The sequence below is a fragment of the Pelodiscus sinensis genome, chromosome 15 (genome assembly GCF_049634645.1).
Source record: "Pelodiscus sinensis isolate JC-2024 chromosome 15, ASM4963464v1, whole genome shotgun sequence".
NCBI classification, from domain to species: domain Eukaryota; kingdom Metazoa; phylum Chordata; order Testudines; family Trionychidae; genus Pelodiscus; species Pelodiscus sinensis.
This window is the reverse complement of record NC_134725.1, coordinates 7,680,217-7,699,897: the sequence shown is the minus strand read 5'-3', so window position 1 is coordinate 7,699,897 and position 19,681 is coordinate 7,680,217. Positions and strand designations below refer to the sequence as shown.

The following is a 19,681-nucleotide window of genomic DNA, read 5'->3' as shown; positions in this document are numbered from 1 at the left end:
TCTCCTGGTCCAATTGATCAGGAACTGGTTCAGAAATAATGTAGAGTCAAATGTCTTATTGGTGACTATTCCTATGATAGCTATATTCTATAATTGTTTCTTGATAATGGCTTTACCACCTAAAAATAATGCAGGTAGAACTGGACTTTGTGAAATCTGATGTTTTTTCTCTGATTGCTTATTTGGAAAAAAAAGCATTAATTAGTACTAAGTTTACTACTGCATTTCCTTTGTTCCTTATGAACCATTGGGAGTTACATTTTATTTTCTTATTGGTCTTAAATGAATCTGTAAAACATTCATTTTATTGGTTGGCTGCATTTATTTCTCAGTAGGTGCTAGGTTTAGTTTAGGAGTTGCTCTCTTTGTGCATGTGATAGTAACAGCTGCAGATTTTGGGTCACTTAGTGTACTTTAAAATATAACAACTTAAAAAACCACAAATAGTCTATTAGCACCTTAAACACTAACAAAACATGTAGATGGTATCATGGGCTTTCGTGGGCACAACCCACTTCTTCAGATGACTGGATTTTTGGAAATCCAGTTCCAAGAATAAATAAGGGAAAGGGGTGGGGGAAGAAGGGAAAAAAATGGAGAGGAGGAAGAAAAAAGAGACAGTGAGAAGATAAGCTTTAGAGGGATAGCGGAGTTAATCTTTAACAGGAAAGACTTAAAAAACAACAAATAGTCTAGTAGCATCTTAAAGACTAAATTGTTACAAGAGGCTGATAAGAACCATAAATTTGCACTTGGAAAGGAAGATGACAAACACCAGATTCTACATAGACACCAAGAACCATTGGCACCCTCATAGTGTGGTTGGTTGATATTGTGCGAGCCATCTGATATCACCATTCATACCATTTGCATGAGAATTAAACTTGTGAATGAAGTTAAATTCTAATTCTTCTGTGTGTATTTGGCTTGTGGAATTGGTCTGAAACAAATGGCAACTTGGAGATCCATTAATGAGTGTCCAGGAAGATTAAAGTATTCTCCAACAGGTTTTTGTGTGTTGCCTTTTCGGATATCTGATTTGTGTCCATTAATTCTTTCCCGTAGAGACTATCCAGTTTGGCCAATATACATGGCAGAGGGGCATTTGATGGCATAAATAACATTAGTGGATATGCAATTAAATGAGCCTGTGATTTGGTGGCTGATGTCAGTGGGTCCAGTGATGAAATTGCCGGTATAGATGTGCAGGCAGGAGTTGGCACTGGGGCTGATTGAAGGGGTGGATTCCTGGATGATTATGATGAACGTGTGTTGCGTTGTTACTGGAAAGAATCTGTTTGAGACTAGGGGGTTATCTGTAAGCGAGAATTGGCCTTTCTCCCAAGGCCTCTGAGAGGTAGGGTTCATTTTCTAGGATAGATTGTAGATTGTTGATAATGTGTTGGAGGGGGGGAAGTTGAGGACTGTAGGTGATAACAAGTGGAATTTTGTTGTTTTCTCTTCTGGGCCTGTCTTGAAATAGTTCATGTCTGGGTACTTTTTTGGCTCTGTCAATCTGTTTTTTCACTTCAGCGGGTGGGTATTTCAGTTTTAAGAATGCTATATATAGAACTTGCTAAAACAGAAGGAAAAACTATGTAGCACTTTAAAGTCTAACAAGATGGTTTAATAGGTAATGAGCTTTCGTGGGCCAGTCCCACTTTCTCACGAAAACTCATCACCTATTAAACCATCTTGTTAGTCTTTAAAGTGCTATATAGTTTCTTCTTTTCTTTTAGCAAGATCAGACTAGCACGGCTACCTCTCTCTATATAGATCTTGTAGGTGTTTGTCTCTGTCTGTGGGATAGGAGCAAATCTGGTTGTATCTTAGGGTATGTCTACACTACAGCGCTAATTCGAACTAACTTAGTTCGAATTAGTTAATTCGAACTAAACTAATTCGAACTAACGGATCCAGAACTAAAAACTAGTTCGAATTAGCGTTTTGCTAATTCAAACTAGCATGTCCACATTAAATGGACCCTGAACTGGGGTTAAGGATGGCCGGAAGCAGTGCCAGCAGGGCATCAAATGAGGACTTAGAGTGTGGAGCTGCTGTCTCAGGCTAGCCGAGAGCTGTGCTTAAAGGGACCCGACCCCCACCCCAGACAGACAGTTCTCAGAGGTGCCCCACTTGCAAAGCAGTCCTGGCTTGGAGTGCCCTGAGTGCCCACACTGGGCATATCACAGCACTCGGCCATCAGACCGGCTGCACTTGCTGCAGGCTGCCATCTGCGGAGACGGGGCAATTGGGGGGCTGCAGGAGAGCTTCCACCCCCAGAAGCCCGCAGAGCCAGCCCAGTCCTCCCCATCGGGGGCTCGTACCCCATTCCTCTCTCACCTCCTTCCACTTACCCTTCCCTAGCCCCCCTTCCTGAGGTACAAAATAAAGGACAATTGTGTTCAAAAATAGAATCTCTCTTTATTGAACAAAACTGGGGGAGACTGGGAAAAGGAGGTGGGAGAGGGGAAGAGAGAGGGTGGGAGAGGGGAGGGCAACTAAAATGATCAGAGGTTTGGAAGAGGTCCCATATGAAGAGAGGCTAAAGAGACTGGGACTTTTCAGTTTAGAAAACAGGAGACTGAGGGGGGATAGGATAGAGGTCTATAAAAGCATGAGTGGGGTGGAAAGGATGCATACAGAAAAGTTCTTCATTAGTTCCCATAATAGAAGGACTAGAGGACACCAAAGGAAAGGAATGGGTAGCAGGCTTCAAACTAGTAACAGAAAGTTCTTCTTCACAAAGCAAATAGTCAACCTGTGGAACTCCTTGCTGCAGGAGGCTGTGAAGGCTAGAACTAGAAAAGAGTTTAAAGAGAAGTGAGATCAATTCATGGAGGTTGGGTCCATGGAGTGGTATTAGCCAAGGGGTAGGAGTGGTGTCCCTGCCCAAAGTTTGTGGAAGGCTGGAGAGGGATAGCACGAGACAAATGGCTTGGTCACTGTCGTCGGTCCATCCGCTCCAGAGTCCCTAGGATTGGCCGCTGTCGGCAGACAGGCTACTGGGCTAGATGGACCTTTGGTCTGACCCAGGACGGCCATTGTAAGCTCAGGGCTCAGGGTTGGGGGTCTCAGTGGACCCCCTTGATTTTCATGCACACCTGTTCCTGGGTGGCCAGGCTGGCAGCTCTCCTGCCCTAGACGGCCGCTTTCCTGTGCCTAGTGTGGAGGTCGTGGACGAGGTCCACGATGTCTGCACTGGACCAGGGAGGTGCCCGCCTCTTGCGGTCCTGGGCAAGCTCCCGGGAGCCGCTAGCCTGGTCCCGGGAAGAGGGGGAGGTCTGGGGGGCATCGGGTGGCTGGCTTGAGCCATGCCAGGTGCAGGGTCTGCTGGCTGGGTGCTGGCAGGCTTGCACCTGGCACGGGCACTGTAGCCAGCCCATGCCCCTTTAAGGGGTCCGGGGCCGGGAGGGGGGCAATAGAGTTTCCCTGGTGTTGGCCAGAGTGGCCACCAGGGAAAGCTGGGGAGGGCTAGCCTCCCACTAGTTCGAATTAAGGGGCTACACACCCCTTAATTCGAACTGGTAAGTTCAAACTAGGCTTAGTCCTCGTAGAAAGAGGTTTACCTAGTTCGAACTAAGCACTCCGCTAGTTAGAATTAAGTTCGAACTAGCGGAGCGCTAGTGTAGCGCCTATCAAAATTAATTCGAACTAACGTCCGTTAGTTCGAATTAACTTTGTAGTGTAGACATACCCCTAGATAGAAAGTTGAATGATTATAATTAAATTTTGAAATATAAGGAAGAGAAATTGAGGAGATACCTCTGGTCTTTGAATAGTTTTTTTTCCCTACAAAGACAGTGTGTATGTGTTGATATTGTTATTCACAAATCAAAAACGTCAGTGAAATAAATTAGACAAAAACCTACTGGATTTGCAACTTCTCTCATATTTCTATTTTATAAAAGTTTACATTGAAACTCAACATATATGAATTCTGTAAAACTCCAAAAGTTTTGACTGGTCCTATTCCTCCCCAAAATGCCAGTAAATAAGCAAGAATTCAGCTTTGGTGAGTGATTGACAATGTCAAGATGAACAAATACTTGGGTAAGCAACAGCATGGACCCAGCTATAGTATATATCGAGTGTTATACAAGAGAAGGATTTCATGGCATCTTGCTACAGAGAGACATAATGGGGGGGAAAGGGTCCACATTCACCACACTCATCAGACTACTTTCTCAAATAATTATTTACCAAGACTTTCACATCACAAAGTGACATTCACGGATTGTCTATGAAGGCAGCAGCATATAATTTTTCCAACAATTTCAAAGCATGAAAACTATGCACATCTTTTTCAACATGTGCTGTGAGGTTTGGGGAGGGGCATTAGATGGGCCTATAATTAGAATTACAGTTTCAGCATTGAAATTCAGCAGTTCAGCCAGTGGTATCAACAGTGGAAGTTGTAAGGAAAGACTAGCCCTGCTGGATGCTAAAATCACCAGGCCAATTTACACTACAGCTTTCACCTTTTCTACTTCCACTGCAGATGCCCAGAGATGCCAAATGGTGAAATACAGCTAAGAAGAGGTATTAAGCAATCAGGACAGGAGGATCACAAATCCTGAGACTACTGATATACAGAATTAAATGGAAAAAGTCAACAACAGACACGGGAAATAATAAGTAGGATAACTGCAGGCATTAACATGGTAATGGAATGCATTCATTTCCCAGGTAAATTAGTCACTGTGCCAAAGACAGCAATGCTCAGCCAATTATATACCTGTAAAAGGGAAAAAGAGTGAGAAAAATGTCAAAGGTAAAAGGAAAAACAAAGAAGAAAATGTGTTTGAAGAAGAAAAAGAGAGCAGGAAAAACTGCAACAGAATAATAAAAATACACTCTGCCCCAGTAAAATGACTTATGTTCTACTTCCTCAGGAGACTTGCTGTTCTAAAATGCATGTAGATGGTGGCTAGTACAACAGCATCCCTGCCTTAGAAAAGAAACACACACGGTCAAATTATTTTAAAAAATAATCAAACTGATCTAGACTGGGACCGACAGGAGTACAACTGCAGGGGAAAACATCCCAGGAAGAGTAAAATGAACACAAGCACATAAATGTGTCTGCATAGTGCATTATATAATCTGTGTGCAGTACAGCACGGAAGACAAGGAACCCATTCAGCAGCACAGCTTCTTATCCGACGAGACCTATCTTGCGACCAGCGGAAGAGCAAGAGAAAGGAGAGAAAGCGAAGCGCTGCAGTGAGCGTGGTTCCAGCGCTGCTTTTCCCCTCCCTAAGCAGCAGCGCTTTCCCCATTGGAGAACACGTGTGACAATTCAGGCTCTGCCTTCCAAAAGGGCCAATCCCGGAGTACAGTGCCTCTGCAAGCGAGCAAGCGCCTCAGCCAGCTGTGCTCTCCAGTGTGGTCCTCCTTTCAGTGCAAAGATAGCTGTACCCCCACCTTCTGTTGACTTGGAAACAAGCTCTCTACCTCCGACTCCTCCCACTACAGCCAACCAGAAACTCTCCCCCACCCCGTGCTGTCTTCTGTGTGATCACTAAACACCTCCCTGTCTCACACCAGGGGACCACGGGACACAGACGAGTGCTTCTGTTTTTTTTTTTAAGGAAGAAAATGAGTAAAAAGCAAATTTTCTCCCTCAGATGGGCTTTTGGTCTAATGCCTCTGCAGCTGCTGTCCAGCCTCTCCCTGTGAAGGCTAGTGACTGATGTGAAACAGGGCCACAGGAGAGACGAGGAAGCTCTAGTGGATGTGAACATTTGTACTGGTGAATTGAAGAGGTGGTGGCTGCCTGCTTGCCTGGCTGTGAGGAGGTAAGTGAAATGCTCCGCATTTCTCTCTGGCTCGCGTAAATCAGATTAAGGATTAGCATAACTCCTCTATTTTCTCAATAGGAAGGAATTTGAAAAGGGGAGGAGGGAGAGCTGTGATTTTGAAACAATAGAGACAGGTTTTGCTGACTGAAGGCAGAGCTGAATGTCACTGCGAGCTAGAAATGTTTTACTGTGTGGAGAAAAAATTAGCAAGAGGAGGAAGGCTGCTGATACAGTGCAATGACCTTCCCAAGGGATACTGGCCTTGTGTCAGCTCCTGCTTCAGTCTGCTCCCTTTTGCAAAGAATAAAGTCGTCTCCTTCACACTCCCAGATTCTACCTGAGCCATATAAAGGTCCATTGTGCTTAGCTAATATTTCAGAAAGGTAATTAGCCAGATTGTCCCTGCTAGCAGCCATCCTTCCTCCCTCCATCCCCTCACATCCCCCTCACATTCCTCTGTACAAGACCTAGTGCGGGATGCAGATAGCATGACATTAATTAGAAAAAGGCCCCTAGTTGAGGGATTCTTATGACAGCATGTCTGGCTCTGAAAAGCAAGCTCTGTGGTGCTGGGGCGCATTATCTCATTGTGTGTTCATGCATGTGAAGGCGTGGAGAGGTTTTATTATATTAAACTGTACATGTGCATGGTTCCCCATCTGCAGTTCTGAACCACAAGTTTTTGGATACGTGTGTATCTACATTTTAATAAGTTACCGAAACATGGAAAGATACTCCAGGAAACTACAGCTCTGCATACCTGCAGGGAAATACATGCTAGTTTTGTTTCTGGTGACAGAATCCTTCTGTTTGTGGCCTTTGCTTTATACAAACTGTTTGTTTGATATATGCTTGCACTATATTTATTCTAGAGGCTGCTGACCTATTGTGATTACATTTTGCTTATGCAAGATTTGTGAAAAATTCGGTGCTTTTCACTCAGCATTCATTGATATGCTATTATTGACATTACTGTCTGCACAATATGTTCATAATATTGACTCCATAATTCGCGCCATTGTAGGTCACACCCTTAGGGTGACAGACAAAAATCAATTTCACTGTAAAGGGTATAGTGGTAGGTCAGTTATAAAATCCTGCCAGTGTGAATACTTGTATGTGTTAACAAGAAGCAAAAACTATTGTTTTTTAAGGAAGATTTATTTAGTCTTATGAATTTAGGTCTTTTATATCCAAGTGAGAACTACAATCCTCTGTTTTGTGCAGGTGTATTGACTTTTCTTCAGTAATGCAGCTATCTGGTAATGGAAGGTGTATTTTCAGCCTTCTGCTGGAGACAATGCTTCATGCAATTAACATGTCTCTCATTACTGATGTGGTTGGGAAAATGTCACCCAAAAGGGATTGATCTCTACCTGGGACAGAGGACACTATCTGAGGGTGGGCTCACAAGGAAGGATGCTTTCTGCAAGAGAGCAGGTGATGTATACAATCAAGTAAAGGAGCTCTTGGGTATGCAGCATATTTAAAATTAAAGCCTTTGAAATCCACTAGTACCAATGCATTGGATCTTATTCTTGCAGAAGAGTCCTTATTCTGTGGGGATGTGCATGTATGAAGGAGAAACCAAATAATCTCCATGGAAGATTGGGGAGACTTTTCTCATGTCTAAGAGGTGGACCCAAAAGATGAATCAACTTACAAATTACCTAAAGAATGCTTCCCAGTATCCCAGTTTGTGGAATGTTCTCTTGCTTCAGTGATTGGTGATGAACTGACCTGAGACTCTTCTGAAGTAATTATAGAGTCAGGGACAATAACCTTCCAGTTGCAACTCATGACATTTTATGCCATTATAAAATTGCTTTTAGGTGCCACTGGTCTCCTTGTTGTCAGTACAGTAGAGATTTCATCGACAGGGCTTGTGTTTTAATTTAGCCACAATAAAAGTATTTAAAAATTACTTTCAGGTGGCTCTGAAAGTCTGAAATGAAAGTGTTTACCTTGATTCAGGTCAGTTTACATGTGAAATATGTTTTCTGTTATTAACAGTAAAAAGTTAATTTTTATAGGCAGAACCAGAAGATGGAACCTGGCCCTCCATCTTAGGGAAGGCGTGTTGGGGGAAGGGTAAGAGAGACAATCTTGTTAGTGTGTGGGGAAACCTCAAAATAGAAATATAAAGGATGTTGAAAGTCAGCACAGCTCTCTCGATGTCAGCATACCTATGTGAATTTACACCAGTTGATATGGCCCACAGAATGAATTCCCTTCTACCTTCAGCAGATCATGATCTCGCCTCGTATAGACTGAAGTGCAATGATGAAGAAGTAAGGGGGCAATCTTATCACTTTGTTTTATTCTGATGTGAATCCTTGATTCACATTTTATTCTTACTTTAGTGTATATTGCAGTAACATCACTGTTTTCGGAAGGGTTTTCTCAGATTGATAGCTAGTTCAGTGAAAGCAGAATTGGCCCATTGTCTCTGCTTAAAATCCTGAACTTGCTCTTAGTAGAGTTAATGAAAGTTTTGTCACTTATTTTAATGGGAGCAAGAGCAGTCTCAATATGAATGTGCCCAGGTCCATTATGTTTGCTTATCAATTTCTCCTAAACCCTGTAAGAACAACAATGTTGAACAATTTAATGGCAGATTTTAGCAAGGTCACTGGCACAATGGCATATTCCATAACTCTACAACATCATCAACTCTAATAAGCAGACTATCAGAGATCAGAAATCACATTGTAGTTGCTCTGAAATATGCAGTGTTATTGCTAAATAACTGGTCCTACATAAACACTGTAAAGATTGATGTTTCCCACTTGCTCCAGTAACAGCATAATACAATGGCAATCAACACATTTTTGTAAGAGTTATGTCAGATACTGTACCTAAGTTTAATTTCAACTGTATTTTTACTGATAGCCTGGCTTATCTCTTTAGACCATATGACTTCAGATTCAAATCAGTACTAACACCACATTCCATTACAAGGAAGAACCTAACCAGTGGGATGAGCTGGCCTGTACTGAAATATATATACAACAAAATGTTGCTCTCCATAACACCAGGTTACATGCTGGCTCCCCACTCCTGGGGAGGCTGCACTGTAGGCTCTGAATATAAAGCTTATTTTATCTTTATACTGCAAAATGCAGCCATGTAACGGCAGGGATTTTTAGCTGTTACATGATTACATTTTTAACCACATTTTTACATCCCTTCTCTAAATTCCTTGTTCTGAAATAATCTTTCCAGAGTCAAAGAACAGTGACTAAGAAATGTAAAATTCAGTTACCATGAAGTTGTGATGACTCCAGTAGGGAAAGCCCTGGACTCAATGAACAAATAGTCTGAAATTCCTTCTAATTCTAAGTGATAACTGGAAATTCAGTCGAGGGAAGCATATGATACAAGAGGATCAAATTCTGTTCCCATTTACTCTGGTGTACATCTGAAATAACTCCAATTATTTTATTTATAACCTTACACCAAAAGCAGAATTTAGCTCCAAAATTTTAAAAAAAATTATAGTGAAAGAACTCAATTTTCTCTACTATTAGTTTCAGTTAAGGTTGAAGAGCATTGGTGAAGCAGTGGGGCCTATAGTCCCTCTAATATTTTCCTTTTCCATCCATGCATGGAATACTTTTTATGTGCACCGAGCCATGTGTGCACCATCAGTAGAAACAAAAAACTTAGCTGTGGGCTCCCTGCTGATCATCTGGGCAGCATCTGAACCTCTCTGAGTATATAGTAGTGTTACTTCGGAATAACTAGCATTATTCCGAAGTAACATAGTCGGTGTCCACACACAAGCAATTATTTTGACATAATGTCCTGCCAGAGGACTGCTTACTCTGACTCCTGTAACCCTCATTTTATGAGGTGTATGGGAAGTCGGAGGAAGACTGCTCTTCCTCAGACTTCCCGCTGTGTAGACAGCACCAAAAGCCGAAATAAGCTATTTCAACTTAAGCTACACAACTGCTGTAGCTGAAGCTGGGTAGCTTATTTTGGCTTTAGCCCTGCTCTGTAGACGTGCTCTGAGTGGCTGCACGAAGACACAATATACTACTGGGGCTATTGTTTTCCACTGTCCTTAGACTTGAAACATTTCCAATCACAGAATAATTTTTAAAACCAAAACTGAGGCTGATTTCAGAAAGGAACTTCCAAGACATGTCAAGTGGCAAAGATTGCATGATTATTTTTAGTGGCTCAGCAGAAACTCAAATCTCTCTCTAGTCCCATATCTGAGTGAACATAGATTATTCATATTATAAAACTCAAAATATATTTAAATATATATAATCTAGTCCTACAAACACTACAGGTCCCTCCAGGACCTCAAACCCATTCCATCCAGTGGTGAATTATTTCCTCCTGAACATATGCTCACATGCAGCTTAGCAAAGATTGAAGTAGAAGAGAGAGAAACCAGTTCTAGAGATGGTCTTGCTGTGATCAGCCAAATTGTTAAGGATGCTATTAGCCAACAGAGAAACACTAACGGGCAAATATTGAGAACTCATCTCAAATTCTAAACATTTATTTTTGAATGTACATGTGACTTTGCCCACAAAAATACAGGGATGTTTGCAGGGCTGAAAAAGTGGGGGAAACTAATTACCATATTTACATGTTTCAAAAACAGGCATGCAATATTGGGGACAGCTTCAGTTTGATTGAAAATTTGCCTGCATATATCAAGGGACAATCTCAGTTTGTCACTGAAGGCATTAACCCTGATGGAGGTGATTGAACATGATTATAACAGTCAAATGACAATATTTGCAATTGAAAAGAAGTAACCCAGGTCTACATGACAGGCACTCTGAGGGTATGTCTACACTACAAAGTTAATTCGAACTAACAGACGTTAGTTCGAATTAACTTTGATAGGCGCTACACACGCGAACCGCTAGTTCGAACTTAATTCAAACTAGCGGAACACTTAATTCGAACTAGGTAAACCTCATTGCATGAGGACTAACGCCTAGTTCGAATTAACTAGTTCGAATTAAGGGCTGTGTAGCCACTTAATTTGAACTACTGGGAGGCTAGCCCTCCCCAGCTTTCCCTGGTGGCCACTCTGGGCACCACCGGGAAAACTCTTCTGCCCCCCTCCCGGCCCCGGAGCCCTTAAAGGGGCACGGGCTGGCTACGGTGACCGTGCCAGGTGCAAGCCTGCCAGCACCCAGCCAGCAGACCCTGCACCTTGCACGGCTCGAGCCAGCCACCCGCTGCCACCCAGCCCTCCACCTCTTCCCGGGACCAGGCTGGCAGCTCCTGGGAGCTTGCCCAGGTCCCCAAGAGGCGGGCGCCCGCCTGGTCTAGTGCAGACATCGTGGACCTCATCCATGACCTCCGCACTAAGCACAGGAAAGTGGCCGTCTAGGGCAGGATAGTTGCCAGCCTGGCCACCCAGGAGCAGGTTTGCATGAAAATCAAGGTGGTCCACTGAGACCCCCGACCCTGAGCCCTGAGCTTAAAATGACCGTACTGGGTCAGAACAAAGGTCCATCTAGCCCAGTAGCCTGTCTGTCAATAGCGGCCAACACTAGGTATCCTGGAGGGGATGGATCGAAGTCAATGACCAAACCATTTGTCTCGTGCCATCCATCTCCAGCCTCCAGCAGGGACACCATTTCTACCCCTTGGCTAATACCACTCCATGGACCCAACCTCCATGACTTTATCTCACTTCTCTTTAAACTCAGTTCTAGCCTTCACAGCCTCCTGCAGCAAGGAGTTCCACAGGTTGACTATTTGCTTTGTGAAGAACAACTTTCTGTTGTTAGTTTGAAGCCTGCTACCCATTCATTTCATTTGGTGTCCTTTAGTCCTTATATTATGGGAACTAATGAAGAACTTTTCTTTATGCACCCTCTCCATACCATTCGTGCTTTTATAGACCTCTCCATATCCCCCCTCCATCTCCTCTTTCCTAAGCTGAAAAGTCCCAGTCTCTTTAGCCTCTCTTCATATGGGACCTGTTCCAAACCCCTGATCATTTTAGTTGACCTCCCCTCTCCCACACTCTCTCTTCCCCTCTCCCACCTCCTTTTCCCAGTCTCCCCCAGTTTTGTTCAATAAAGAGAGTTTCTATTTTTGAACACACGTGTCCTTTATTTTGTACATCAGGAAGGGGGGCTAGGGAGAGGTAGATGGAAGGAGGTGAGGGAGGAATGGGTACAAGCCCCCAATGGGGAGGACTGGGCTGGCTCTGCGGGCTCCTCGGGGTGGAAGCTCTCCTGAAGCCCCTTGATTGACCCCCCCTCCGGATGGCAGCCTGTGGCAAGTGCAGCTGGTCTGATGTCCGAGTGCTGTGTTGTGCCCAGTGTGGGCACTCAGGGCACTCCAAGCCAGGACTGCTTTGCAAGCGGGGAACCCCTGAGAACTGTCTGTCTGGGGTGGGGGTGGGGGTTGGGTCCCTTTATGCACAGCCCTCGGCTAGTCTGAGACAGCATCTCCACGCTATAAGTCCTCCTCTGATGCCCTGCCGGCACTGCTTCCGGCCAGCCTTAAGCCCTGTTCAGGGTCCACTCAATGTGGACATGCTAGTTCGAATTAGCAAAACGCTAATTCAAACTAGTTTTTAAGTCTAGATGCGCTAATTCAAATGAGCTTAGTTCGAATTAACTAAGTTAGTTCGAATTAGTGCTGTAGTGTAGACATATCCTGAGCTAGCTAATGTGAGGGGGGAGGTTGCCTTAGGTCCATAGAACAGTGAGCTATGTAGCTCAGCACTAGCTGAATTAATCTCATCCACACCATAAAGTTTAATCCAAATTGTAACTACACGTTGGACTTGAGTGATCCCAAACAAGGGGCTTTGCTGGACCAGGGAAGACCCCTTCCCTTATGGCCTGTGCTGCCACCAGACTAGGGCTCCAGCCTGCAGCTGCTGCTGCCCCAGCTCTCCAGGACTCTCTAAATGCTACTGGATGCACTATTGCTGGGGCTGGAGTGCCACGGTCAGAGCTGTGCAACCTGGGCTGAGCTCTGAAGTCGCCTGGCTCCATGGCTGGGGTGAAGGGATCAGGCCGGAGCTCCGTGGCCCATGCAAGAGCTCCACAGCTGCTGCCTGGCTAGAGGTCCTTCCCCCGTGCACGCATGCGCGCGCGCACACACACACACACACACACACACACAGAAAACTCTCCATCATGCCACTCGTCCTTCCCCTGCACACATGCACACACACACACAACTCCCCGTCATTCCACTCTTCCTTCCCCTGCACACATGCACATGCACACACACACACAACTCCCCACTCATCCTACTCCTCCCCCCACAACTCCCTGTCAGGCCACTTGTCCTTCCTCTGCACAAACAAACACACACACAAAACTCTCCGTCATGCTACTCGTCCTTCTCCCGTACACACACACACACAACTCCCTGTTATGCCACTCATCTTTCCCCTGCACAAACACACACATGCACACACACAACTCTCCGTCATGCCACTCATCCTTCCACCGCACATACACAAACAAAACTTCCCACTCGTCCTACCCCCGCACACACACACGCACACACACACACACACAGCTCCTCGTCATGCCACTTGTCCTTCCTGCCATGCGCATGCACATACACACACTTACACAACTCCCCATCATACCACTCGTCTTTCCTCTGTGCACGCGCACACGCGTGCACACACGTACACCCATGTGCACACTCCCCCTCCACACACATGGTCTGAGTCACCAGTGCTCCCTATGGCACTCCTGCCCCACCACGAGATCTCCCTGGTCCTGGGCTCTGTGTTCCATGGTCCAGCTGGGACCATGGATGTTGCCGGACAAGGAGTTCCATTTAAAGGAGGTACAACCTGTAGTTAGTGATATAGTTGCTTCTTAACTTGATTTATGTTCACATGCACTGTTAATGCACCATTACTACCCATATCAGCTAATTATGTTCTTACTAGTAGCTTAGGCTTGCATATATTTTTTTCCCTTTTAACCAAAGTCTGTTATTGTACTATGCAGGTGGAATTCACTAACTAGCCCTAACTAAACAAATTAGTCTCTCCTTTTCCTTTGTTCTCTGATCAATGTTCTAGAGTTCATTCCTCATGTGTTACTAGTGCTGCTCTGTGTACACGTGCTCTAAGATTTCAATTCCCTATTGAGAGAATGTGAAATAACTGCTTGTATTTTCCAAAAATGCACAGACACAAACAGTTAGGCAATATTATCGGGTATGTCTAGACTGCATCCCTCTGTCGGCAGAGGAATGCAGATTAGGCAGATTGACATTGCAAATGAGGCAGGGGTTTAAATATCCCATGCCTAATTTGCATAAAAATGGTTGCTGTGTTTTGCCGACTCAGCACTTTGTCAGCAAAAAGTGGCAGTCTAAAGGGGGATCTGTCAAGAAAGAAAGCCTTTTTCGACAGATCCTGTAAACCTCCTTGCCAACAGAGAGATGCAGTCTAGACATACCCATACGTGTGATACACAAATACACTTGACACAGTAGTTTGTTGTAACCAGGTCAGATGATAGTGTAATAACCTGGTTACAAAACCAAAGCTGTCCTTTATAGTATAGATAGAGTTTTATTCCTCAGAATGAGTATTTGTCTGGGTAGTTGAGGGACATCTAGCACATGGAGTATATTTTGCATTCTTACATTGTTAAAATAAACAAATCAAAAACACAAAGCACCACCTTTTCTTCCCCATGACACTAGATAAAGGGAATAAAATTAAAATGGTTAGACTATATTAATAAAATATGTTTTAAAACACCTATAATATTTACGCATAGAATAATGTGATATTTCTGTTTTAGTGTTCTAAGAATAAAAGAATAAAAAGAATAAAATAAGTTCAGTGGCTAAATTTCCACAGTGCTTGTGCTATTATGGAAGAAAGCTTATGAAACCAGAACTCCATAAAAGTAAAATTAAGAACTCCTTTATATAATTTAGATCACTAGACTCCATAAGTCTATAAATCAAATGATACACATAACACTCTCAAACTCAACTATGCAGACAATGGTTAATAGAACAGAGTAATTTGTAAGTCTTACATAAAACCTTCAAAATTAAAGCATACCATATCACCTTGGTGACTGCCTACTCATATACTAAGGCTGTGTCCAGACTCAGGGGTTTTTTCGGGAAAAGTAGCCTTTTCCCGAAAAAACTTCCCCTGCGTCCAGACTCAAGCCGCATTCTTTCGAAATTATTTTGAAAGAACGCGGCTTTTCTTTCGATGGCGGTAAACCTCTTTTTACGAGGAAGAACGCCTTCTTTCGAAAGTTCCTCTTTCGAAAGAAGGCGTTCTTCAATGTAAATAGGGCTTCCTCGAAAGAGAGCATCCAGACTCGCTGGGTGCTCTCTTTCGAAAAAGCGGATTGCTCTTTCAAAAGATCCGCCTGCAGTCTAGACGCGATCTTTCGAAAGAGCCTCTTTCGAAAGAAGCCTGCAGTCTAGACATAGCCTAAATCTCCACTGGGCATCACTGCTTTCACAGGATTTTTTCCCCTATCATTCCTTTATGTGGCTGGTCCTTTAAATTAGGTAGAGCAAAGCAATTGCAGTGCTATAGTAGCCATTTTGTAACTGTAGCTTCCCCCCTCTTTCTTAATAGTCAGAAAATAGTACATTCTCACTTTGATTAATAGTTTCTTGAGGGTTTTTTACTGCTTCAAGTGTCCTTAACACATCAGTTTATTTTAATTTGTTATTCAATTACTTTTACTATGAACACTGTAATACTAGAATTGCTTTACTGAGTGTTTGAATGTGAGCTTAAAAACTTGCTTCCTACAAAGCACAGGAGTTACTAAAATATTGTAACAAAATGGATGCTTAGAGTTAAAAACAAAAGCACTGTAGAGATAGTTTATCTGTTTTTTTTTTTAAAGGAAAACCTGAACAAATATTTTTCAGATGCTGCCAGTATTTTCTTAATGCTGGTGATTAATAATAGTTTAAAGGGGTAGAGGCTTCAGGGTGAAGTAAGTCTTGTTATGTCAGCACAATATCCCTTACTACAGTATGTTTACCCAATGTAGAGTGGTCTGAAACAAATTTTAAATACCTAGTCATTCAAATTCTAGCATCAAAAAGAGGTGTGAATCTCTGTGTCATTGTAATTGCAAATCCAATCCTCCATTGCCCAAAGACATCTGATGTACTATGCTGCCACCCTGAATAGTCTCATGTGATGGCACCCTAACTTAGAACATTCATACTGATAAAGCAACAGCTAATAGAACTTCTTTGTACATTTCTGGTTACTTGGCAACTGCCTGATCCTGGAAGATACTCAAGAACGGGAGCAGTAATTCATTAAATTGAGGGAACTCAGCATTTCATAGAAAGTGGTCAGTACTATGCAAACCTCTTATTCCAAATTACTATCATATTTGTTATCCCCAAATACAATGGATCTAATTTTTGGTTCTGCTACAACCCAATGCATCTCTATGCCAAAGCAAAGGGGCATAAAACAATCCTAACTAGCTACTTAAAAAATCCTTTGGCATATGGGGCATTCTTAGTTGTTGTAGAGCTGGCCTAGAAACTGTGCACCTCCTTCCACTTTTGTAACTGGAGAAACTAGGGAAGACCAGAGTTACCGAAATAGTCTCTTGGGGCCCAGGAGTGGCCCATCCATATAGGCGAACTAGGTGGTTGCCTAGGGCGCCAAGTTAAATGGGGTGCCAAATGGTGGCGCAATATCATTGAGAGGTTTGGGGGTGGGGGTGCTGATTGCATGGTTCGCCTAGGGCGCCAGTTACTGGCAGCTAGTCCAGGGCCACCATTGTTGGGGCCATAGACTGACATTGGCTTGAGTCAAACTGAAGCCAAACCAACCCTCAAACTGGATCCAGTGATGTAAAGTCACCACTGACCCCTGCTTCCCCCACAGATCTCAGACTGAGTTTTGCTGCAACATGAGAGGAGAGTGAATTCCAATGGTAAAAGTCTTCCACTGAAAATAAATTACTTCCAGTTACCAGACTCTCTGCTGTAGCCACAGTTATCAACAGCCCATCAGTTCAGCTGTGCTTAGGAAGGCCAGGGGAAAATAGCGTTGTTTTATGTCTTTAGGAATCAAGCCGTGTAGGACTTTGCAGATTCATGCTGGAGGTTAAAATAGGCAGCCAATGCAATGTTTAACTCATTGGGCTAACACTATGAAGAAAACAAGCAGCCATGTCTTCCACAAGTTGTACTTTCTGAGGACTCCTCAAAGTTATCAAAGCCCCATGTACAATGCATTATAGCAATCTTGCTGGGAGTAGGGATGTTAAATTTAGATAATCAACTAATCAAATAGTCAATGGGATTTGCATCAACCATTCAATTAGTCAATAAGGGAGCCTGCTGGCCCTTGCTACATTTCAAAGGCGAAAGTGCCGCGGGGAGAACAGGGCCAGTGGGGGAGTCAAGCAGTCCCTGCTGGCTCTGTGCTCCCTGTGCATTTTGCTTTTGAAAAGTACAAGATCCTGGGAGCACAGGATCATCAGGGGACTGCTTGAGTCTTCCATTCACCCCATCCTCCCTGGGGCACTTTGGCTTTTGAAATGCCCCGGATAATTCTTGCCACATTTCAAAGGCAGAGGCACCCTTATTGACTAATTGAATAGTTGATGCAAATCCCTGCTCTTGCTACATCTCAAAGGTGGAAGTGCTGCCAGTTCCCCGCTGCCCCCCGTCTCCTCTCAGACATGGTGCTGGGGGTAACTGGCTTTTAAATCACCCCCCTCCCCCTCCCGTTACTGTCTCTCTCTGACTGGTCAAGTCACTAGTCGATTAGTTGCTTACATCCCTAGCTGGGAGAACAAAAAAGGACAAGATAATTTTACAAGAATCATATAAGAAGGAAAAAGTAATATCTGTTGCAATAAAAACACATTTAAAAAAGCAAGTTGGCCACCACAGTCAGCTGAAATTACAGACTTTGGAATTATGTGCATTCCTCACTGGCAAAAGGCAGGAGAACCGTCTGCCATTGGGTCTTCTCTGAGGGTATGTCTACACTACCCCGCTAGTTCGAACTAGCGGGGTAATGTATGCATACCGCACTTGCTAATGAAGCCCGGGATTTGAATTTCCCGGGCTTCATTAGCATAAGCGGGGAGCCGCCATTTTTAAATCCCCGCTGCTTCGAACCCCGTGCAGCGCGGCTACACGGGGCTCGAACTAGGTAGTTCGGACTAGGGTGCCTATTCCGAACTACCGGTACACCTCGTTTTACGAGGAGTAACGGTAGTTTGGAATAGGAACCTAGTCCGAACTACCTAGTTTGAGCCCCGTGTAGCCGCGCTGCACAGGGTTCGAAGCAGCGGGGATTTAAAAATGGCGGCTCCCCGCTTATGCTAATGAAGCCCGGGAAATTCAAATCCCGGGCTTCATTAGCAAGTGCGGTATGCATACATTACCCCGCTAGTTCGAACTAGCGGGGTAGTGTAGACATACCCTGACAAACTCCATGAATTATTCCCCTCAATAGCCAGCATCTCCTCTATCTTCTTTGGAAAGAGTCTTAGCTAACTGACTTTCAGACTGATACCGAGAAAACAAAGACAGGGAACTCATTTGGTTTCAAGTCAAAAGGGGCACATACTAGCACTACAGCCTAAATCCAGGGCTGGATTAAGGGGGAGGGGGCTAGCCAGGCAGTTGCCTGGGGCACCAACCTATGGGGGGCACCTGATGGTAGCTGTAAGGGGCACCGTGCACCCGGCCGCACAGTGCCCCATAGAGCTGAAATCAGGCGCCGCACGCCCAGGGCCGGGTGCCATGTGGTGCCCCTTAGAGCTGCCATCAGGCGCCACGCGCCCAGGGCCAGAGGGTGCGGTGCCTCTTAGAGCTGCAATCAGGCGCCACGCGCCTGATTGCAGCTGTAAGGTACGCAGTGCACCGGGAGGCAGGGCCACGCATGCATCGTGCACCCGCTGCCTGTGGTGCAGGAATGGCTCAAGCCATTCCTGCCAAAATCCCCCAAACATCCCCCTAGCAGTCCCGCACATTTGTTGGACAGGAAGGACTGACTGACTAAAACTCTTTAAAACTCCGCAATCATGTGCTTTCTTGATGGATGAGCAAGTACCCAGGGTTACCCTCTAAGATTTCTCTAAAAGCAAGAACAAAAACTGCTCAGGTATAAACCCCTCCATAGTTAAGTCAAATATTTTGATCATTAGTATCAAAAGCTGCTAACATCTACAGGAATCACCATGGGAACCTTATCGTCTACCATTGGCGGGCGTACATTAATCTTCAAACAATAAAACCAGTGAAGTCTCCATACCATATTCAGACTGAGTTTGACTAAAAGTTCAAAGAGATCAAAGGAGCTCAAATGAGTCCAGGTTTGGACTCATTTTCAAAAACCTGAACTCATTTTCAAAAAGATTGCACAACAGAATGAGCTAATGATGTGCAGATAGTTAGCCTGACTGTCAGAATCAAGAACTTATTTCTTGAGGAGGACTAAAGCAAGGATGGACAAAATATGGTCTGTGGGCTGGATCCGGCCCACCAAGCTATCAGTTCTGGCTCATGGGAGCCTCAGCTGGTTATCCCCTGCCCCTGCTCTGCACTCAGTAAAACTGGCTGCAGCACCATGTGTACATCTTGGAAGAGAGCCAGGAGGAAGGGGGAAAAGGTTCTCATACTGTTCCTCACCTCCCATTGGCTGATTTTCAACCAATAGTAGCAGCTGCCTGTTTGCAGGACAGGGATCACAGAGTTGAGTTCAGAGCAGCAAAAACATAGTCCCTACAGCTGCTTTGAGCATGTACACGGGCATGGAAGGCAGGGACCCTGGCTAAGAGTCTCCCCCAGCCAGAGTCTGCCTCTGGCACCCCAACCCCTCCCACCCCCAACTCTCTGCCCGCCTCCTGCACTGCTACCTCAAGTAA

General features: G+C 44.4%; 2 protein-coding genes across 4 annotated transcripts in view; one reads left to right on the top strand and one right to left on the bottom strand.

Annotated features, from left to right (window-relative positions):
- The window catches only part of LOC106732182 (radial spoke head 14 homolog), a 212,435-nt gene that overhangs the window by 22,387 nt on the left and 170,367 nt on the right, over positions 1-19,681 (bottom strand). The gene's annotated exons all lie outside the window — the stretch shown is intronic.
- GNAZ (G protein subunit alpha z) overlaps positions 4,697-19,681 on the top strand; it is a 151,238-nt gene continuing 136,253 nt past the window's right edge. For both annotated transcript variants that reach the window (XM_075898003.1, XM_075898004.1), the window contains exon 1: positions 4,697-5,801. The gene's annotated coding sequence lies outside the window, so the exon portion shown is untranslated. The remainder of the gene's footprint in view (positions 5,802-19,681) is intronic.